Source organism: Desmodus rotundus, chromosome 5 (assembly GCF_022682495.2).
Source record: "Desmodus rotundus isolate HL8 chromosome 5, HLdesRot8A.1, whole genome shotgun sequence".
Taxonomy (NCBI): domain Eukaryota; kingdom Metazoa; phylum Chordata; class Mammalia; order Chiroptera; family Phyllostomidae; genus Desmodus; species Desmodus rotundus.
This window is the reverse complement of record NC_071391.1, coordinates 110,563,303-110,587,987: the sequence shown is the minus strand read 5'-3', so window position 1 is coordinate 110,587,987 and position 24,685 is coordinate 110,563,303. Positions and strand designations below refer to the sequence as shown.

Sequence of the window (24,685 nt, the reverse complement as noted above, 5' to 3'; positions counted from 1 at the left end):
AATAACATGCTACTAAACAATGAATGGGTTAACAACAATATCAAAGAAGAAGTCAAAAAATTACATTGAGACAAATTATAACAGCCATTTGACCCCACAATCTATAGGTAAAACAACTGTAAGAAAGAAATTTATAGCAACACAAGCCTAATAAAAATATCTCAAAAACAATTTAAACTTATACCTAAAAGAAGTAGGAGAAGAAGAAAAAGCAAAGCTCAAACTGAGCAGAGGAAAGAACATAACTAAGATCAGAGCAGAGATAAACAACATAGAGTATTAAAAAAACAATAAAATACATTAATGAAACTAAAAGTTGGTTCTTTGAAAACATAAACAAAATTGATACTCATCAGGACAAAAAGAGAGGATCCAAATAAATAAAATCAGAAATAAAAGAGAAGTGACAACTAAAACCACAGAAATACAAAGGACTATAGAAACATACTATAAGTAATTGAACAACCTGGAAGAAATAAGTACATCTTGAGAAACATACAATCTTCCAAAACTGAATAAAAAAGAAACAGAAAATTAGAACAGAGAACTACTAACAAAATCAATGCAATAATCACAAAATTCTTAAAAATGAAAAGTACTGGACTAGTGGCTTCACAGGTAAATTTTATCAAGAATTTAAGGAAAAAATAAACACCTAATTTCCTCAAACTATTTCAAAAAATAAAAGAGAGAAGTCTCCCAAGCTTATTTTATGAGGCCAGTTATCACCCTGGTGTCAAAACCACAGAAAGATGAAACAAAAATGAAATTATAGGCCAATATCCCTGATAAATATAGGTGCAAAAATCCTCAAAAAAATATTAGCACACTAAATTCAGTAATACCTTTAAAAAGATCATGATCATATGGGATTCATGTTTGTTTCAATATCTACATATCAATTAACATGATATATCATATAAACAAAATGAATGATAAAAAATCAAATGATCATATCAATAAATGAAGAAAAAACATTTGACAAAATTTAGCTCTTGCATATGATTAAAACTCTTAGCAAAGTGGGAATACAGGCAACATACCATATTTTGCTGTGTATAATGCACTTATTTTGCCCAAATTTTTGAGGGAAAAAAAGGATGCACATTATGCATGGATAGTACCTAAAATACCTTGTATGTGTTCTTGTGTTTTTTAATTATTTGTTACATAAAATTTCTTGTACCATATTATGTTAAAAAATAAATCCTTTATAATACAAAAAGCAAGTATCTAAATATAAATAAATAAATAATTGGATTAAAAATTAAAACAAAAGATTTTTTCCCTGAAAGTTTGGGCCAAAATAATAGGTATATATTTTACATGGTAAAATATGGTACCTCAAATAATAAAGGCCACATATGACAAGCCCACAGCTAACATTATACTCAAAGGGAAAAAACTAAAATCACCTTCCTTAAGATAACATCAGGAACAAGACAGGTATGTCTACTTTTACCACTCTTATCTAACATAGTACTGGATGTTGGAGCCACAGCCATCCTACAAGAAGAAATTAAAGACTTCCAAATTGGATAGGAAGAAGTAAAAATGTCATTATTTGTAGATGAGAGGATACTATGAAAAGAGTGTACCAAAATACTATTAGAACTGATAAGTGAATTCAGTAAGCTAGTAGATTACAAAATTAATATTCAGATATCATTTTTATACACCAATTATCTTTTTATACACAATAATAAACTATCAATTACATTTTATACACCATAATAAACTATCAGAAAGTGAAATTTATAAAATCATGTTTAAAATTGCATAAAAAATAAAGTACCTAGGAATAAATTTGACCAAGGAGGTAAAAGATCTATATTGAGAAAATTATAAGATATCAAATAAATTGGAGAAGATACAAATAAATTGAAGCATATACCATGCACATGGTTAGGAAGAATTAACATCATTAAAATGTCCATACTATCCAATGCAATCTATAGATTAAATGAAATATCTGTCAAAAACCCAATTGCATTTTTCACAGAACTAGAACAAATAATTTTAAAATTTATATGCATCCACAAAAATACCCTGAATAGCCACAACAATCTTGAAAAACGAAGAACAAAGTTGAAGGTATTATGTTACCTGATATCAAACTATACTACAAAGCTGTAATAATCAAATCCTCTTGGTACTAATGCAAAAACGAACACATAGACCAATGGAAAAGAATAGAGAGCCTAGAAAGAAACCTATACTTACAAAGTAAATTGATCTATGACAAAGAAGACAAAAATATACAATGGGATAAAGACAGTCTCTTCAATACATAGTGCTGAGAAACCTGGACAGATACATGAAACAAAAATGAAACTGGTTCACTTTCTTACACCATATACATGAATAAGCTCAGAATAGATTAAAGTCTTAAATCTGAGACCTGAAACCATAAAACTCCTAGAAGAAAACATAGACAGTACTCTCTTTGATACTGTGCTTTGTAAAAATTTTTTTGTATGTCTCCTCAGGCAAGGGAAACAAAGAAAATATTTTAAAAAGGAGCTGAATCAAATGAAAAAGTTTTTGCATAGCAAAGTAAACCATCAACCAAACAAAAAGACAACTACTGAGTGGGGGAAAATATTCACCAATGATAACACTTGATAAGGGGTTAATATCCAAAAAATATAAGGAACTTATATAACTTAACATAAAAAAGTCTGTTTTAAACATTGGCATTGTGCCCTGACTGGTGAGGCTCTATTGGTTGGGCATCATTCCACAAAGTGAAAGGTAACAGATTTGATTCCCAGTTGGGGCACATACCTGGGTTGAAGGTTTGGTGCCCAGTAAGGGCATGCACGAGAGCCAACCAATGTTTCTCTCTCACATGGATTTTTTTCTTCTTCTATTTCTCCCCCCCTTCCCCTATAAACAAACAAACAAAAAAATTAATTACATTAGATCCAAATAAACACTTCTCCAAAAATGACATAGAGATGGTCAGCTGACATATGAAAAGATGTTTAACATCAGTAATCATCACAAAATGCAAATTAAAACCACAATGAGATATCACTTCACACCTGTCAGAATGGCTATCACCAATAAATCAACAAAAAGTATTGGTAAGGATACAGAGAAAATGGGAGGCTTGTGAATTGTTGATGGTATTGCAAACTGGTGCAGCCATTATGCAAAGCAGTACGGAGGTCTCTCATAAAATTAAACATTGAACTACAGTATAACTCATCAATTCTACTTCTAGTAATTTATCTAAAAAATCCAAAATACTAATTGAAAGAATGTATGTTACCTATATGTTTATTGCAGCATTATTTACAACAACCAAGATATGGAAGCAACCTGTGTCAATTGATAGATGATTAAATAAAGAAAATGTAATATGTGTGTGTGTGTGTAATTATAGTTGGCCATAAAAAAGAATGAAATCTTATCATTTGTGTCACCATGTTTTAACCTAGAGAGTATTATTGTAGTTGAAATAAGTCAGGCAGAGAAAGACAACTACCATATGATTCCACTTTCATGTGAATCTAAAAATAAATGAAGAAAGAAAACAGAAACAACATCATTGATACAGAGAACAAATATAATTGCCAGATGGGAGGTGCATTGGAGGACTGAGTTGAAAAGATGAATGGATTAAGCAGTGCAAATTGGCAGTTACAAAATAGTCACAGCACAGATACAAAGCACAGCATAGGGAATATAGTCAATAATATTGTAATAAATATGCATGATGACAGGTGAGTACTAGGCTTATACATATTTTATTTATTTCAAAAATTTAGGTAACACAGTCAGCTAATTCTTCTAATGGCTGCTAATATCTCTTTGATCTCTCCTTCTCTGTTCTTCAGAAAGACATAGTGAAACTTTAAATACCATGTACAGTATATGTTTCCTTTTCTGAGTTTGGCTTAGAGCTTCAATATAATGAGCATTCATTTAATACAGAGAAATTAATGTAATTCCTAAAGAAAACGAACAAAAAAGAACAGCCAAAGCCTAAACTCTCTAGCCAAAGACAAGGAGAGTGGTAGCCTGACAAGACAGAAAACCCTTAGAATTTCTCCACTCCGGCCAAGCACACAGAAAAAAAAACAGTGGTCCTACTTGCACCCGTGAAAACAAAGGTCAGGTGGGAAGCCTAGGACTCTGCCCCTGGAAGACTGTAATAAAGTGTACCCAAACTGCTTTGTAGGGTGTTTGAGAAAGATGAATAGGAAGCTAGGACCTTTATTCTTGCTGGGCATTAACAAACTCTCACATGGTATGCCTGGACAAACATATGGTATACCTAGATTTCCACCTGCTGCAGTAACAAGGGCCGCACTCCTTCCAAATGGAGTGTTGTCAGAGAAGGCTTAGTGGAGAGTTAGGACTTTCATCAATACCCAGGAGTTATGAACTCAACCCAATCACAATGCCAGTGGAGACCACATGAAGAGCCAGAACTGCCACCTCCACTCAACAGTAATGAGGAATGCACTTCCCTCAGATGGCCACCAAAGCCAAGTGGAGAACTTGGCTTTCTATGACCTCCTGTCAATAATGAGGTGGCAACAATGTCAACTAGCATGGTGGTGTCAGAAATAGTCAGATAAACAGGAAATGAAAATAAGATCTAAATTTTTATGACATAATAAAAAATGACCAGAATTCAATTGGAAATTGCTCACCATACTAAAAAACAGCAAAATCTCAAACTGAAAAAAATAAATAGCTAAAAATGCTGAGATGACAGTAATGTTAGAATTATCTGACAAAAATATTAAAAGCATTATAGTAAAATTCTCTCAATGACAATAACAAATATGCTTGAAATGAATTTTTAATAAGGAAACTGTCAGCCAAACAAAAAATAATACCAAAGAAATAGAAGATTTAAGAAGCTGAGTAAACCCCATAGAGAATATACAAAAAGAGATCCACACATCATAATCTATATTCTAAAATAAAAATAAGTAGAATTTGAGAAATGACACCTTACCTATAAAGAAAAAACATTTGTGTGACAGATTTCTCATTAGAAACTATGAAAACCAAGGAGATTGCACAATATTTTTCAGATGCTGAAAGAAAAGAACCATCAACAGGAATCTTATGCCCTGAGAAAATGTCCCTCAGAAATGAAAAAGAAATCAAGAAACTCTCCAATAAAAAAAAATTAAGATTTCTCACCAGCAAACTTACTTCAAAAGAATGGGTAGCCCTGACTGGTGTGACTCAGTGGGTTGGGCGTCATCCTGCAAGCCCTGAAGGGTTGCCAGTTTGATTCCCAGTCAGAGCACTTGCCTGGGTTTTGAGCCAGGTCCCAGTTGGGGGAGTGCAAGAGGCAGCCAATCAATGTTTCTCTCACTCTTTTTTTTCCCTTCCATACCCTCTCTCTAAAATAAACAAACAAACAAACAAATAATTTTTAAAAAGAATTGGTAGAGGATATTCTTTATACAGAAAAGAAACAATAAAAAAGGAACCTTGGAATATCAAGAAGGAAGAAAAAATAGAGTAAGCAAAAATATAGACTAGCCTTCTTTTGAGTTTTCTAAATGGCATTTGATGTTTGAAGCCTCACCACAAGAATAACGACATCTAATATTTTTCCAAATATATGCACAGAAAATATTTAAGAATCTATAATATAATTGTAGGAGTATAAAGGGACATAAAGGAGATAAGGTTTATATAGTGTGCTCAAACTATAAGATTATGACACCAGTTGATTGTAGTATATTTTATGTATATGTAATATAGTCTGTATCAACCACTATAAAAGTTATAAAAGAGATACAGCCAAAAACATTATAAGAAAATATAAATGAAATTCAAAACATATTTGAAAAGAAGGCATAAAAAAGAAAACTTTAAGATGAAAAGCAGAGAATAGAAAACAAAAATAAAATGCTAGAATTATATCCTCATATATTAATAAATATAATCACTTCAATGAGCAGAAAATTCTTTTCAAATGAAGACAGAACAAATACCAAATAAAGAATATTCTGGGCCTAAAAAACCCTAAGTGAAAAAAATGGCTTCTATCATGAGTGGCACATGTAGGGCAGCTGATTGCTCTATGTAAGGAATCAACATCAAGAGATTTCGGAAGCATAATTTTTTGGTACCCAGGCAGCTAGTGATCATTTGTCCTGGTGCCTGCCAAAAATAATAATAATAATAATAATGAGAAGAAAACCTTAAAAGGTTAGAAAGAAAAAGAAGTTATATGAAGTATGTTCCCAGCAACAATGGAGTCAAACTAGAAACCAATAAAGTTAATGAGAAAAATGTATAAATACTTGAAAAGAAAACTACACAAATAAATGAAAGAAAAAAACTTCAAAATAATTATTATTCCAAGAGAAAGTTTAAATGGATATTCTAAAGTACATGGCATTGAATGAAAATAAAAATACAATATATCACAACCTGTGGTACATAGTTAAAACAGTGCAAAGAAGAAAATTAGTAGTATTAAATTCATACCTTAGGAAACATAAAAAGTTCAAATCAATAATGCAATCTCCCATCTCAGGATGTAGAAACAGAGCTCCGGTCAGGAAGCTCAGTTGACTAGAACGTTGTCGGGATACGCCAGGATTGCAAGTTTGATACCCGGTCAATCAATGAATACATCGTAAGTAAAACAACAAACTGATCTCTCTCTCTCTCTTTCTCTTCCTCTGCCTCTCTAAAATCAATTTAAGAAAAAGAATATTGAAAAAGAAAGGGGGGAAGCAAACAGAAAAAAGGAAATAAAGATCAGAGGAAAAGTGAATTAAAACCAATAAGAGAAAGTCAATGAAACAAATAATTAATTCTCTGAAATAAACTTGACACACCTATAATTTGACCAATAAAGAAAAAAATAAATCACAAATAATCAATATAAAAATTATATTGGAGACATTAGTATAGATTCTGTGGACAGTAATACAATAATAAAGAAATTCTATGATTCTACCTCAATTTAACAATGTAGGTGAACTAGACTAATTTCTATAGTACAACTCAGCCAATAAAATAACATTTACATAGCTCTATAACTATTAAAGACAGAAAATAAGTAAGTGTATAGAAGAACTGAACACTATCAACTAACTCCATCTAATTGACATTTTGCAGATAATTCCACTGAAGAATAGGAAAGTACACATTTTTTCAGGTACATATGAGACATTCACTAAGAGATTCAAAAGTAAAAAAATATTATTTTGAAAGTAAGACACAAAAGTAAAAAAATATTATTTTGAAAATAAAACTATTTTGACATGGTATAAGTACTATATAGTTGAGTTGTGATAATATTATCAAACATGGTTAAAAATACCAAGAACTAAAATAGTGAAAAATATGCAGAGATTTTTTTCAGGATATTAATGTTATCTTTGATTTCACTAAATAGATATTAAGATACAGTATTTCAAATATTTCTATGAAAAGAATGAATTATATTTTTAAGTAGTAAAAATCAGAATCTTAAATTTTATAAAATAAAGCTGATTCTGGTATTAGGAAGTAAAATGTCACAGAGCTGAGTCTGGGATTGTTATATAGTATTTCTTAAAAAGTCCTTGGTCTAACAAATGTAAAACTAAAATAAATAAGTAACAGCAGCAACTACTCCCACTATAAAATCATTTATATGGAAGATATTTCAACATTTATGATCTTAAGGTAAGTGCACCAAAAGATACTGTTAGAATTGGGTAGTGCAATTTCATGTTGGTAGTATGCCATTTGAGTGACCAGAGTACTTATACTGCCGTGAACTCCAGTCACTTAGCACAAGACTAAGGAAAGAAACGTTAATCACAAGTGATGGAGGCAGGAGGTTGAAATAAAGTATTCAGTAGATAGGTTGGCCATCAAAAGGAACACACAAAAACTGAATGAGTAAGCCAAGAGATCAGTGTAAAGAACTTCACTGGACAACTAGAAGAAAGGGCTAAAGAAATGAAATGGAGGATACAGAAGTTGTGTCAGCATCATTATAAGAGACGTACCATTATCACTAATGTTTATACAGTGGGGAGAAAATATCTGAATAAATAGTACCTGAAGATTTCCTGAGATTGAAGAAAAAATACTTAATATTTTAATTTGTAAAAGTACATTTAATGCCAAACAGAATAAATGTGTATCGTCAGGTACCACAGACACAAAAACTTTAAATCGCCAAACACAAAAGGAAGCAGATCTCCTACTGGGGAATGAGATTCAGCAACTCTAAATTTCTGACATCCACAGAGGAATGACCGTGAAGTCAAAAGGTCACATTTGCAAACGCCTCATGTGCACATTCCTCTTCTGTTTGACTTCTCTTTTACTTAAAGACCAAAATTTTGAATTTGAGAAAATCACTAGCAGCATAGTTAGTGATTAAACAGCAAGTTTTATTTGGCGCTAACTCCAATATTAGCTGAGTAGTGTTAGTTTTCACAGCGGAGTGAAATCCATTTGTACTTATGACCTCAGAGGTATTTAAGCTGGGAATAGTGAAGAACGAAGCTATTATGGGGATGAGTAAAGGCAGGTAAAGTGTTGGATTCAACATAAATATGTGTAACATATGAGAATAGTTGTATTTGAATTTGGGGTTCACAACAATAAAGTGTCTAAAGAAAATTTTTGTAATAAAATATATATACAACATAATATATTTATATATACAAACAATAGATAAATATATAATAGAGTAGTCTGTTCGGATATGATAGAATCACCTCAATTCTTTTTACTTCTGTTTCAAGCAGCATGAAACAATAGAAAATTGTCTGAAATTTATGCTATAAACATCTGGAAAAAAATTGATAAAAACAATTTTTTTAAAGATACCAATGACCAGATGGTTTTGTAATGAATACCTCAAGGTCAAAAGTGGCTAAAAGAAGAGGGACTTCAGAAAAGTAAGTAGGGCACTGAAGCAATATCCTCCTTGAGAGCATTTGTGGAAACTGAGCAATACAGAGCTTTGACTTTAGCGGCCTCAAGAGTGTGCAGAGGAGAGGAAAAATGCCTGTGACTTAGCCAAGTGGAGGAACCAACAGAAGAAAGTCTGCTCTTGGTAAAGTTGACACTGACCCCCAAATACAGCACTTTTCATGAAAAGATGGGTTAGAAATAAATCTGCATGACTTTGTCACTACTAGGGTATAGTTCAAGTCGACACCAGGCCCTATGTGAAGGTGGAAAATCTTTCTTACAAACAAGCCAGAGTTACCTGCAAATGAAGCCGCAGGGTTATTAGGGATGTTTAAGGGGGAAAATGTTACTTTGTAGTGTTCTCATATTTCTGGGCAAAGCAAACATGTCTTATCTGAAGGCAATAATCTCCACTCACGCAGTAAACTTCCTCATAGACTAACTCTAAGAGTTATGAATTTTTCAGTAAAAAAATCACAATAAGAACCACTAACAAGAACCACTAAAAATTAGAGATAGGAAAATCAAGTCCTAAAATTTTAAGAGATTATGATTATCAAATGGAGAAAATAGCATGAATTGTTAAATATACCTAAATTCTAAGGATGAACAAATCCACGAGCTCGTTCTTGGAAAAGATAAATAAAATTGGCAAGCCTTTAAGCAGACTCATCAAGAAAAATGGAGAGAGGACCCAAATAAACACAATCAGAAATGAAAGAAGAGAGATTACAACTGATACCACAGAAATACAAAGGATTGCAAGAAAGTACTGTGAAGAACTATATGCCAGAAATTTGAAAATCAAGGTAAAATGGGAAAATTTCTAGTAAAACATCATCTTCCAAAACTGAATGAAGAAGCAGAAAGCCTGAACAGACCAATAAAAGATGACAAAATTGAAGCAGTAATCAAAAAACTCCCAACACACAAAAGCCCTGGACCGGATAGTTTCACAGAAGAATTCTACAAAGCATTTAAGGATGAGATAACTCTTATCCTTTATAGACTATTCCAAAAAACCCAAGAGAACAGAAGACTCCCAAACTCTTTTTATGAAGCCAGCATCATACTAATCCCAAAACCAGATAAAGACACAACAAATAAAGAAAACTTCAGGCCAATATCACTGATGAACATAGATGCTAATATCCTCAACAAAATATTGGCAAACCACATCCAGCAATACGTTAAAAAGTTCATACACCATGACCAAGTGGGATTCATCCCAGAGATGCAAGGATGGTACAATATTTGCAAACAATAAACATAATACATCACATAAACAAAAGCAGAGACAAAAATCACATGATCATATCAATAGATGTGGAAAAAGCATTTGATAAGTAAGGTACAGCACTCATTTATGATAAAAACACTCAGCAAAGTGCCAACATCATACTCAACAGGCAAACACTAAAAACTTTCCCCCTATGATCAGGCACAAGACAAGGGTATCCACTTTCACCACTTCTATTCAACATAGTATTGGAAGACCTAGCCACAGCAATCAGACAATAAAAGGAAATAAAAGGCATGCAAATTGGAAAGGAGGATGCAAAACTGTCATTTTTTGCAGATGACATGATAGTGTGCATAGAAAATCCTATAGACTCCACCAAAAAACTGCTCAACCTAATAAATAAATTTGGGAAAACAGTGGCATACAAAGTCAATATTCAGAAATCAAAGGCATTTTTATATATCAGCAATGAAATATCAGAAACAGAAATCAGGAAAAAAATTCCATTTGATACAGCAACAAGAAAAATTAAGTACCTAGGAATAAACCTAACCAAGGAGGTAAAAGACCTGTACTCAGAAAACTACACAACACCAAAGAAAGAAATTAAGGGAGACACAAACAAAATACATACCATGTTCATGGATTGGAAGAATTAACATCATTAAAATGTTCATACCACCCAAAGCATTTTATAGATTCAATGCAATACCTATTAAAGTGCCAATGGCATATTTCATAGATATACAAAAAACACTTCAAAAATTTGTATGGAACCATAAACTACCCTGAATAGCTGCAGCAATTTTGAGAAAGAAGAACAAAGTAGGAGGTATCACAATACATGATATCAAACTGTATTACAAGGACACTGTAATCAAAACAGCCTGGTACTGGCATAAGAACAGACACATGGACCAATGGAACAGAATACAGAGCCCAGAAATAAACCCAAGTCTCTACGGTCAATTAATATTTGACAAAGGGGACAGCAGCATAAAATGCAGCAAAAATAGTCTCTTCAACAAATGATGTTGGGAGAGCAGGACAGCTACATGCAAAAAAATGAAATTTGACGACCAACTTACACCATACACAAAAAGAAATTCAAGGTGGATAAAAGACTTAAATATAAGTCATGGCACCATAAAAGTCCTTCAGGAGAACATAGGCAGGGAAATCTCAGATATTCCATGCAGTAATGTTTTCACTGACATGTCCCCTAGAGCACGGGACATAAAGGAAAGAATAAACAAATGGGATCTCATCAAAATAAAAAGTTTCTGCACAGCTAAAGAAAACAGCAATAAAATGGAAAGAGAACCAACCATATTTTGCCAGTGATACCTCAGACAAGGATTTATTTGATCTCCAAAATAGAGTGGAGTCACATGATTACACTCTAAGAAGACAAGCAACCCAATTAAAAAATGGGCAAAGGACTTGAACAGACACTTCTCCAAGGAGGACATAAGAATATGATAAGATGCTCAGTATTGCTAGCCATCAGAGACATGCAAATTGAAACCACAATGAGATACCACTTCACACCAGTGAGAATTGCCATCATAAACAAAGCATCAAGTGTTGGAGAGGTTGTGGAGAAAAGGGAACCCTAGTACACTATTGGTGGGATTGCAGACTGGTGCAACCACTGTGGAAAACAGTATGGAATTCCCTCAGAAAACTAAAAATGGAACTGCCTTTTGACCTGGCAATTCCATTGCTAGGATTATATCCTAATAACCCTGAAACACCAATACAAAAGGACCTATGCACTCCAATGTTCATAGCAGCACAATTTATAATAGCCAAGTACTGGAAGCAACCTAAGTGCCCATCAGTAAATGAATGGATCAAAAAACTATGGTAAATTTACACAATGGAATAGTGTGCAGCAGAGAGAAAGAAGGAGCTCCTATCCTTTTTTACAGCATGGATGGAACTGGAGAGAATTATGCTAAGTGAAATAGGCCAGGTGGTGAAAGACAAATACATATGATCTCACCGTTAACCTGAACTTAATCAACAAAACAAACAAGCAAGCAAAATATAACCAAAGAAATTGAAATTGGGAACAAGCTGACAGTGACCAGAAAGTAGAGGGGAGAGGATATGGGGGAAAAAGGTGAAGGGTTTACAGGCACAACTATAAAGGACACATGAACAATAACAAGAAGGGGGTGGAAACAGGAGGGAGGTGGGGTTGGCTGGGGTGGTGGTGAGGGGTGGGGGGAAAAGACAGAAAACTGTACTCGAACAACAATAAAAATCAAGTATTTTTTAAAAAGTGCAAATATAAGAAACTAAAAATAAAAAGGTAAGTTATATTAACAGAACAATTAAATATAACCTCCAAAACTGAAAACTAAAATAACTACAATAAAAATTGTAAATAACTACATTAGACAAGATTAGTGACTAAAGAATTGACTTGTAAGATAGATTTTGAGGAAAAAATATCTAGAGGATAGCAAAGTGAATTGGAGATAAAAAGTATAAAAGAAAAAAGTAAAAAAATGGGCAAATAAATACTTGAATAAATAATAATTTAGAATAATCTTGGTCAGACTGGGCTGTTTGGGATTAATGTTGGACATGGCTCTTCCATGACAGGTGATGAAAGGCCGGCCAGAGAGCCCCTGGCCAGAAGGAATGTGCATTGTCCCAAGGAATTAGCTCCTTCCTTATCTCTCCTGGGGATCAGTTTCTTGCCCTGTGACTGCTTCATGACCTTCCCCACCAGCCATGCATGCACACAGTGATGTAATGTGTCTCTGGGTTCCACACAGGTTTGTGCAACTTGGACTCACACCACCTTTGTTTGGAGCCCCTTATTAGAAGCCACGGACTGGTGGGGGTGCAGTCCTGCTTTGCAATCTGCCCCCATCAGTGCTCCCTGTAATGTGAGAAATAAAGGCTATGTCTGCTCCTTTAGGTATTCCTTGTGGGTTTTTTTTTGATGGGTTGTTATTCAAGTGAGTGGTAGAGATGCCCAGTCTCAACTTCCTGTGTTACAATTGGCATAGGTGGTAGGGTATGGATACTTCGAAAAATCCCCAAGTTGAGGACACTATGCTAACTTGGAGGTTGATGGGGGCATCCCAGGCTGGCCAGCAAATTCTATTTGGTTCAAGGTAGCAAGCCTTCCTGATTCATGAGGACCACCATGGGACTGGGTACACACCTCCGATACTCCCGCTGGCCTCCCACAAGCCTTGCAGCATGCCAGAGAACTTTGTGCCCTAGGAAAACAGAAAATTCCCACCACGTTGCCACTGCCATCGGTTGACTAATGCTGTTGGTGCTGTGGAATGTGAATGACAAGCAGATAGAGGTAGAGGAAAACACTGCATGTTTAGAAGAGGAATTGAAACTAGAAAGGGAGGTGAGGTCCTGCATCTTTTACAGGCAGACAATAAAGGTGCCTTAGGGAGACGATCTAGAACAGACCGGTGAACAGTTATAGGACCTAGTATGTCGCTTTACCAGGATATGGGGGCAGTGACTAGCACCCACCTGTATACAAGCAGTTGTGGCACAAGGTCTGACTGGAATCCCCGAAAGTGTGATCCTACAGCCAAAAGCGAAAGTTACTTGGACATAGAGATCACAGTGGATGAGGATGGGGAGGATACAAAGGTAGGTAAGGGTTAATGGCTTGTCCCATTATGAAGCAGAAGATTAAGGCCCAAAAGCCATGGGTGCCGCAGGGTGTTGAAGAATTGCCTTCCCAGCAGAACTCCCACACCACGGTGTGCCCACACACCCTGTGAACCTACTAGAGCTGGCTGCTAAGTTCAGACAGAAAGGGCCCAAATCCATTGCAGTATAGTTATTGTAGCTGGGGGATATGGAGGCTGATGGCATTTTGCTTGTGGAGGATGGATTGAAATATATGCCTTCTATTACCACCCATCCCTCTTTAAGACAAAGGATCCATGGGACTTGAACTCAAGCTGGTCACACAGCTAGCTTCCTTTCATGGCTAATGGCTGCCTGCAGAGCAGCATGGCTTAATGAGGGGGATTTACTCTCTTCTAACCCATGTTGGAGCAGTTCATTGGAGCTCCAGCAGTTTATCCAGGAACTAGGCATGTGACCTGTCGTCTATAACCCACAGTCCAATGGGCCAGATATTGAGAGGTTTACTGGAGAAATGAGGGACTAGGTTGTACAGACAGTGCCACCAGCTTTCTTTGACACCTTGATACTTATATTGTCCACGAAGGTAGGTGATTACGTGTAAAAGGTAGCACAGATAGTTGCTGACTCAGGGGAAGTAGAATTACTAAGACAGAAGAAAGGAATAAGACCAGAAGAAAAAGGCACAGAAGGAGAAAAAGGAGAAAATTTAATTGTGAAAAGTAAGCAGAAAGGTCCTGTGAAGGTTACCTGAAAACAGCTATGGAATGACCTGGTAAAGACTGGGGTAAATAAGGACAAAATAGACCAAAAAAAAAAAAAAAAAATCTAACCATGACCTTGAAAGCCTGTAGCAGCAACAAAACCCCAAGCAACACTTCCAGCTTATAGCAACACCTACTGTGCGAACATTGGAATGGACATTGTCAACCAAGACGATCCTGTTCATGCCCCTGGAGCCAACACCGTTTGTCTGACTTTATGTTATGGCTGCTCTGCTTGTAGAGTTGCCACCAACTCACCCAGAGGACAATCCATGAGGAGAGACCTTTGCATAGAGGGATGGTCAAGGGATCTGAGGCCACATGTAAAACTTGCTATTTATTTGTCCCCAAAGAATGTACAAAGAGTGTTGGCTTTACTTGATACTGGTGCAGAATGTACTCTTACTTGTGGTAACCCAGAAAGGTTTAGAGGACCCATAACTTGTCACTGATGGAGGACAATCCATTCAGGTGTGAGCTATGATATTAACCCTTGGGGTAGGGCATTTACCACCATGACTTTATAAGGCATAAGTTTCTCCTGTCCCAGAGTTTACCCTAGGAATTGGCATCCTAGCTGGCATATACCTATAGACCACCATGGGGGAGTTTTGCCTCCAAATACAGGCTGTGAAAGCCATTTTGAGGGGGCATGCCAAATACCCCCTGTGTCACTTCTCACTCCCTATAGAGTAGTGGCCACCAAGCAATACTGTCTCCCAGGTGGCCATAAGGAAATCAGGGAGACCACAGAAGAACTGGCTAAAGTAAATATCATCAGACTGTCACACAGCCCCTACAACTGACGTGTTTGGCCAGTCCAGAAACCAGATGAAACTTGGCACATGACTGTAGATTATAAAGAAATAAATAAGGTAATTCCTCCTCTCTTTGCAGCTGCACCTAATGTAGCTAGCCTCCTAGACCACCTCAGCCATGAGTTGGGCACATATTATGTACTAGATAATGTACAAGAAAGCTATGCTTTCTCCTCAATAGACATACGCCCTTATAGAAAGAGTTTGCCTTCACTGGGGAAGGCTGCCAGTGAACATTTCATGTTTCATCCCAGGGTTACTGACATAGCCTTGCTGTTTGTCATGGCCCTGTGGCTGAAGACTATACCATCCTCTGCGAAATTGTGTCATTACATTGAGGACATCGTGCTAACCTCTGATTTCTCTTACAGACTTAGAGCACACTGCTTCTCAACTATTAGCTCATCTTCAGGGCCAAGGATGGATGGTCAATTTCAACACAATCTAGGGACCTGGATAGTCTTTCAGATTCTTGGATGTTGTTTGATCAGGTAAGACAAAGGTGATGCCTGCTGCCATTATAGATAAGATTCAAGCTTTCCCCATCTTGCAAAAGCCAAAGCAATTACAGGAATTTTTAAGGTTGTTAGGATTTTTGTATGGAGGGTTTTTATACCACCCTTAGCTCAGCTAGTGTACCCTTTGTATTGCCTAACTCACAAAAGAGCCACTTGGGAAACAGCATGAACAGGACTTTAAGGCTGTTAAACAAGCAATGAAGACTGTACAAGCACTGGGGGTTATAGATCGATCTCAGGCACATGATTTGGACATCTGAGGGCTATGCATGGGGACTTTGGCAATGGCAAAGATGCAGTAAGGTGCCAATTCATTTCTGGTCCCAGCTCTGGAAGGGAGCAGAGGCTTGATACAGTCTGATAGAACAAAAATTTAACAATGTTACCAAGCTGTCCTGGCTACTGAAGCCATCACCGGACCTGCTGAGGTTCAAATATATACTACCTATCCCATCTCTAGTTGGGTGCAGGACCTTGTTAATCAACCCTGGAGCTCAGTTGCACAGACAGCTGTCCTAAGTGGTGTACATATCTCCAACAGAGGAGCAAACTGAAGATGAACCCTCTGAGCCAAGAATTGCAGCAGCTCCTGGGCCTGGTTACTTACCAACATGCAGACACAGAGGTCCCTGCTCCCCTTGCCATGCTTGAGGCTACTATCAAAGAGAGACATACCCCTGTACCTGAGGACTCTTGGTACACTGATGGCTCTTGCCAGGGCCATACATCTACCTGGAAGGGAGTAGTTTATCAGCCCAGCACGGACAGCATATGGATGGAAAATAGCTCAGGACAAAGATCCAATGGGCTGAGCTAAGAGCCATCTGGATAGTCATAACTTGAGAACCAGGGCTGTTGTGATTTGCACAAACAGCTGGGCAGTGTACAGAGGACTAATTCTACAGTTGTCCCATTGACAGCAAGATGACTGGCAGGTGGCTAGGTGACCCTGATGGGAACAAGACCATTGGGGGGAAATTTATGAATGTAAGCTGGAAAAGGTAATAACTCTTTACCATATCAATGCACACCAACCTCTCCATAGCCCAGGCGATGCCAAGGCCAATGACTTGGCTCGCATTCAGCCTAGAAGAGCCTCCAGCAGAAGACATGGTCAAGTGGCTCTGCAGGAAGTTGTGTCATATGGGGCAGAAAACTTTATGGGAAGTGGTAATAGCTTGGGGCCTACTGTCCCATTTCTCCAATGTAGTCACGGCCTGTGAGCAATGCACCATCTGTGCAGAAGAAGCACCCCCATCAGCCACCCCAAGACATGGGTGGCCTGCAATGGGGACACCCCACTAACCTGCTGGCAGGTCAACTACACTGACTCCCTACCACAATCTAAAGTCTCACACTATGCCTTAACATTTTTGGACACAGCTACTGGCTTGCCACAGCATACCCATGCAAGCAGGCTACATAGCCAGCCACCATCAGAGGCCTAAAATAGCTATGTGCTGCCTATGCAACACTGGACATCATTGAAAGCAACCAAGGCACACATTTTATGGGACATCAAGTACAACAATGGGCACATGCCCTCGATATAGATTGGAGATTTAATCTGCCATACAACCTACCAGAACCAGGCCCATTGACAGATATAATGGCCTCTTGAAAATTTCTCTGAAGACTGACTCTGGCTCATTCCAGGGATGGACAACATCTCTTTCTGACTATCTACAAGCTTTGAACAAATGGCCTATGGCAGGACAAGCATCTCCTGTCAACCTTTTCACTAAACCTTGGGCGCCACCTATCCACCTACAATTAAGCACCTAGGAGCCTCTGTTGCACCCTAGATGGAAACAAAAAGATAACATGCTCTTGCCAGCACCCCAAGACATACCCCCATGGAAAAGCACCCTCACCTGGCCTTGGCAGGTATGGGTGGAGAGTCCCATTGATGTTCCCTGGGGCTCCTTGGGGAGAGGGACTTATGATAGGGTTTCAGATAGCACCCATGGTATCAACCTCCTGGCCTCTTACCCTTGTTTGTTATAACCACAGCACACCTCAGTTCTTAAGGGAACTTACATAGCTTCAGTTTGGTAGGTACACACACCACTCCTGGTTTTTGGAGTGCAGGAATCCCTTAGCCGAGGGCCAGATGGGGCATGGTACCAATGGCCAGGGCATCCACTGATTAGCGTAATGATATTAACCAAAGACTATACTGTTGCTTGTGTACTGTCAGACCACCAAGATCTGCCTCTATCAGTTTCTATTAAACATGTCTTTTACCACTCCTAGATTCTGTTCTGGAAACTCCTTTCTACAGTGGGCCACTATGCTAGCAGCCACCAAGCAACCATTCCAATTATTGGGTCTGCAGTGAATTTCCCACTGCTGCCCCCACTGGCCTACCATGGTGGATCCAACCTGTGAACCCAACATGCTGGTTTGTGAGGCCGGACTGCTGCAAGCCTAAAAGTCTTCTGACCGCCTCTTCAAACACGCATGACAAGGTGTTTTTCCTCATGAGAGAATAGGCTAACTCCACCAAGCCATGGCTCATGTACACGGTTTGGAATGGTGTGGGATGGCTACCTCTAGCTTTATAGGTAGAAGTATGACAGCCCTATTTTCTGGGTTGAACACAGAAATGGTACTGCAAATGAGACTGTTCAGCTCATGGGGTGGATGCTGGAAGCCCTATTCAAGAAGATAACAGTAGTGACTGTTACAGACTACTAAGGATAGTCTATTAATGGGACACAGTACCATCCCATCCAATGGGGAGCCCATGGACCTGTGGTCAATGTGGTTAACATTATCTCCTATTTAACTGGACTGGGTGTTGCACCTGGGGAGAACCATATATCCCAGAATGAGTACTGAATACTCTTCCAGCTGTCTCCCAGAATTGGGACTCATTTTGGACATGCTGTTGAATGAAGCACTCTGGCTAGTGGTTCTACCCCCTAGCCCTTTTTGTGCCCCCTGAAGGGATTTTTCTAACCCATGAAGCCATTAAGGCCCTAGCAAATCACACTGCAATAGCCCTTAATCACACCAAGCACACCAGACTCTTATTTCTGATGAAGTAATACAATTGAGGAAATTTGTGCTGCAGAATAGAAAGTCATTACACTTACTCACTGCCGCCCAGGTGGGTCCCTGTCCATTCTGCACACAGAGTTTTGTGCGTATATATTCCTGATAATGCCCACAATGCATCCCAAGCTCTAGGGCAGCTGAAATTAATCATATATCGGCCCCCTTTAGGACTTGGTGAAATTCTTTAGGTTCTTGTTGGCATTCCCTCCTCCTAAGTATCTTTGGTTTCTGTTTTGCACTTTTAGTCTTGGGGTATAGCCTTTACTGTATCTGTTGTGTATGGATAGAATATGCCCACAGCTTACCACATAAGTCTCCTATTGGAAGAATTAATATGAAAAATATGAGCCCTGGCTGGTGTGTCTTAGTGGATTGAATGCCAGCCTGCAGACCAAAAGGTTGCCCGTTCAATTCCCAGTCAGGGCACATGCCTGGGTTGTGGGTCAGGTCCCCAACTGGGGGGCCTGAGAGAGGCAACAACTAATCACTATTTTGTTATTTCTCTCACATATCAGTTTTCTCTCCCTCTCCTTCTCCTTTCCCTTCTCTCTCTAAAAATAAATAAATAAATAAAATCCTTTAAAAAAGTGAGTTGGAAGAGCAATTTGGGGCAGAGTGTGGGGTTAATGTTGACATGGCCTTTCCCCCACCGAAGCTGGCCAGAGGGCCTGTAGCCAAAAGGAATGTGTATTGTCCTAAGGAACGGAATGTAGGTCCTCTATATTATCTCCCCTGGGAACTGGTTTCTTTCCCAGTGACTGCTTCTTGACCTTTCCTCTTGACACCCCCACCCCGCCTGGCACGTACATACTGTTGTAATGTGGCTCTGGACTACACACAGGTTTGTGCAGCTTGGGCCCATGCCACCTTTGTCTGGAGCGCCTTATGACAAGCCTAGGACTGGGGGAGGTGCGGTCCTGCTTCGCTGATCTGTCCCCGTTGGTGCTCCCTGTAATGTGAGTAATAAAGGCTATGTCTGCTCCATCCAGGTCCTCCTTGCTTTTTTTTTTTTTTTTTTTTTTTTGGTTTATCGGAATGAGTGATTGAGATCCCCGGGCTTGACCTCCTGTGTTACAAGATGCTATAACAAAATGTCACAGACTGAGTAGCTTAAACAAGGAAAATTTATTTCTCAGTTGTAAAGCTAGGAAGTCCAAGCTTTAAGGTGACAGCAAATTTGATTTTTGATAAGAGTTCTCTGGCTCTCAGACAGCTGCTTTCTTGCTGTATCCTCACAAGACAGAGAGAAAGAATGGTAAAAAAGAAACCTCCTTGTTGTCCTGTCTTACAAAGGCACTAATCCCCTCCTGGGGCCTTTACCCTCATGACCTCATTTAAACTGAATTACCTCTTAAGGCCCCATCTCAAATACCATCACACTAGGGATTAGGGTTTTAACATAAGAATTTGGGGAGGTGTGATTTAGTCCATAGCAAACATTTGCAAGAATCTGTAGAAGACATGAACCTCATTGATTCACAAAGCCAAACATCTCAATAAAGCGCCCCCCCCCAAATAAATCCCTTTAGAAACAACACAATTAAGTCTAACAGTAAAAAGGAAAAAAAAATCTTAAAAAGCCAGATAATCTAAAAAAAAGACAGGTAATCTAAGAGGTAATATTAGATTGATAGCTATCTTCTCAGCAAAATTAATAAAAAACAGATGAGCAAAATGATACTGCCAATACATTAGTATTCTTGTCAACATATTAATATTCTTGTATAATGCTATATCGGACAAAGCCATCTCTTGGCAACATGATCAAAAGAACAATAGGTTCAAACAAAAACACAACTTTCTACCAACCAGTGGAAATATTAAGGTTATAATTCAGACAGAAGAAAACTAATTCTGAGTGAAATATCTGAGAAGTAATAATGAACAAAAAAGAAATGGTGACTATATGGGTAAACCTGAACAAATTTTGACTATAAAAAACAAATACTTTTCCTTTCATGTTCTAAGTTCTTCCAGGATGGGATAATAAGCAAAGTAACAGAGACAGATTAACAGGAGAAAATCAAAAATTTAATACATGCACATGGGGAATTTATATAAGCATAAAAATTCCAAAGACAGTGAGGCAACATTGGATACAGAAGACATTTTGGGCAAAGGGGAAAAGGGGGGTGAACAGGGTCTTAGATTTTAGAAGTGAGAAAGGGAGCTTTACAGGTAGTTGAGGAAGAGACACACATATATGACAGGAAAAGTCTTGCTAGGCACTTCAGAAACAGTGGGCACAGTGGGTGGTATATAGCTAACAAGCACCTGCCCAAAGCCTTTCTATCTTCCATGCGTAGTTCTAAGTAGCCTAAGGGGAACATCCTGAGTCTCCTTTTGTGAAGCAGGTTTCTCTGCCTGAATCTCTTGGGCAGGAAAGGAGGGTGGTTCAAAGGTTCTGTTTGAATATTGTTTCTTAATAAACAGCTTAAAATTTGTGGTCTTAAAGGGGCACATATTAAGCCTAACAAGCTCAGGGGAAGCCTGTATACAGATTTGGGTGTTTCTTACACCAAAAAAATCCATAAGTCCCAAAAGGCAGTGTTGGGATGCCAAAACTTTGGTTTCTTCGTGTGCAGTTAATATATTAATGGTGACTAAAACAACAACCACAAAAAAATACCATGTACTTTTAGTATGTATAGTTTAAGTGCTTCACAATCCTTGCAATATTTGAGAGCAAGAAAAATATGAAGATTAATTTGTGATTATTAAGTTAAATGTGTACATCAAAGTCTCTAAAATAATCAAGTAATAGAAATAAAGTACACAATATTCAATGAGGAGAAAAAAATTAAAAATAAATAAAGGTAAGAAATTTTAAAAGAATGCAAATAGTACAAAACAAGGTAAGAAAGAAAACTCTAAATGTGGTAGTACTATTAGCATGGGTAGCTAGTTTGTTATTAATAAAGGAAAGAAGCAAATGGAAACAGACCTTAAGCCTAATAAACTAGACAGCTGAATCAGACACTAAACCTGATTTACTGGGAAGCTGTAGCATTCACATGCCCTGCAGGGGACTGCGCATCTTCTGTCCAAGGGACGCAATCCCAGAGCAATCCCAGAGCCGGCAGGAAGAATCAGCTTTCCTGGCTTCCTGGAGGTCAACAAGCCCAGTAGCCAGGATTACAGAGGAGGGGAAATTGTTTTGCTGGGCACATGTACAGTAGAAACCAGATGATGAGGCAAAACTCTGAAGCATGCACAGTAGGAGCAAAAAACGGTGACATAAAGGGGAGGAGTCTAATATGAAAACAATTGGGTACGATGAAGGCACAAAACCCCAGAAGATTCAGGAACGGTATTGGTTAGGACAAAGGGCCAGCACAAGTTTGGGAAAACCCAGGAAGTAGGTTGGATACTTTTATTCCTGAAGACCAAGAAAATATATAAAGAATTATCAAGAATCTCGAAGTAGTTGTTACTAAAGCCTGCTGCTCTCTATGTCCCCAAGGGCATATTATTTCTTTTCACCCAATAAATCTTATCACTTTGCTTAAATTTCTCCCATGTTGGTTCCCTTTGAAATTCCCTTCTCATGAGACTGCAAGGACCCATTTTTACCAGCAACAGTAACTTCAATAAATGCAAATTCACCAAATGTTATGCTTAAAAGAAAAAGACTGTCAGAATAAATAAATAACTTTTAAGAAGATCCACATACCTATTACAAGAAAAATATATGACAAAAAAGCCCAAAGTTGAAAGAATGGTAAAAAATATATGTTAAGGAATTTAAAATAAAATTAAGCTGGCACAACTATATGAATAATAGATTATAAAAATTTTAAGGCTGAAAGCATTAGTAGAGAAAGAAAACTCGATGTACTGATACAAATTTCAATTCTCCAGGAAGATCAACAATTATAAGCCTATGTGAATCAAATAGCAACCTCAAAACATACACAGCAACAATTTACTAAACTAGGAAAGAGAGACCAATGTACCATTATAGTGAGAGATTTAACACACTTCTATCGTTAACTAATGGATGGAACGAATGAAAAATTTGCTTTGGCAAGTAAACATGGATATGGGGTTACTACCTCTTATAAATTCTATGGGCTGTTCTAATAACCAAACTAACATAAGACAATTTAATAGGAAAAACCCCCAAAGTTTTGTAACATCAACTGTATTTATTGGAGAGGCCCAAAAACATTGAGTAATTTGCCCAAATAGTGGAAGCTGTCATCTTAAATATCACCTTCAGCTAAAAACAAAAAATGATGTTGGGGTTGGAGGGGTCAGTTATGGGAGGGAACAGGAAATGCACAGTTAACAAAGTTAAGGTTGTGTGCAGATTCAAGACCCTAGTCTTTTGCTTTGATAAAAGTTTCTAGAAATAAAGTCATCCCCTTCTTCTGGTGGCTGGGGGTGAGGCACTCAGGCCCCTTTGAGAATGGGGATTTCCCTTACAAATGTAAATATCACTCACAAAGGGTAACCTTCCACGTTGTTTTCATAGCTTTTCCAGAGTCTGTTGTTTCTTGAAAATTAAGCAGCTGAAAACAATCCTTATGCCAGAAAGACATTTCGGGGGTGACAAGTTATGTTCCCCTAAAAATCAAAGCCACAGAATAAACTGAAAATAATCTACTCTTGGGGAACTACTGAACCTAGGCCACATTTTAACTTAGGGCTGTTACCATAACTCCTCCCATTTCAGGGCTATGGTTACCAAAAGCTCACAACATTATCTGACCATTTCGGAGATATATTAAATGCAATAAGTCTAAGGCATAGTCAATATTTGTTTGAATTTGTAATTTCCTTGTATATTCCTATTCTCAAACCTGGTGGCTATTCGATTTGATTCAGAGCTCAACTAGAAGGGGAGCTGCAGGCTGCCCCTTGGGCATTTCCAAAACAATAGAAAACTTCCTGCAAATCTCAGTTGCCTAGGGCTGTATTTTCAGTGGGGGCAAACAGGAGCTCGTCTGGGAATTGAAAAGGAAATCCTAGAAACATATGTGGTCCTTTTGTTGGGCTTACTTCACTTCGAAATATGTTTTTTTAATAGTTCTTTAAATTATTTTGGTACCTTTAGCATGTTTGTTAAATTTATTGAAGCATTTTCTTTTTGTTCCTGTACCACTGAAATGTGAGGGTGGGGTGGTGGTGTTGGGGGTAGGAGAAGAAAAGAAGGAATGAGAGCAGAAAAAGACAATTAGAATGCTGATACACAAAGTTTGGTGAGGATCATCTTTTAAGGGAAAGATGAGAGAATATAGAGCCAGTAAAAGAGAAGAGAGGAGTTACTCAAAGGAAAGGAGAATAACCCCAAATTAATTATTACAACAGTGGTTATAATACAGGTAGCTGCCATGTGATACTTGGCTTTAAATTTTAGGAATTCTACTAAGCATTTGATATATATCATAAGATCTTATTTATTTAATTCTCACAGCTACCTCATTAGGCAATTTTATTATATTAATTTTGTAAATGAGGAAATGCATGTTTAGAGATGTGAACATCTCATAGAAATTGATTGAAGACTTATTCTGAGGCTTCTATTCCTAATTTTGGCCTGATTAATAAAGAAACATGTGATAATAGGGCAACCCTGTAGAATTGCTAATGAGAGTGAGGGTGGGAAAGTGTCAGCAAGCACCCCAATAGACCCGTGACCCCCTTGCCAGGACAATGAAGTAATGTGAGGGCTGGAACTTCTGAGAATTTACAATGGAACACTGAACGGTGTGATCC

At 37.7% G+C, this 24,685-nt stretch overlaps 1 non-coding gene across 1 annotated transcript; it reads left to right on the top strand.

The window, feature by feature from the left end:
* Positions 1 to 6,015: 6,015 nt before the first annotated feature.
* On the top strand, positions 6,016 to 6,148 carry LOC112303153 (U11 spliceosomal RNA). Its single transcript, XR_002974632.2, has one exon. It is a non-coding gene; the product is annotated as a U11 spliceosomal RNA (small nuclear RNA).
* Positions 6,149 to 24,685: the final 18,537 nt, after the last annotated feature.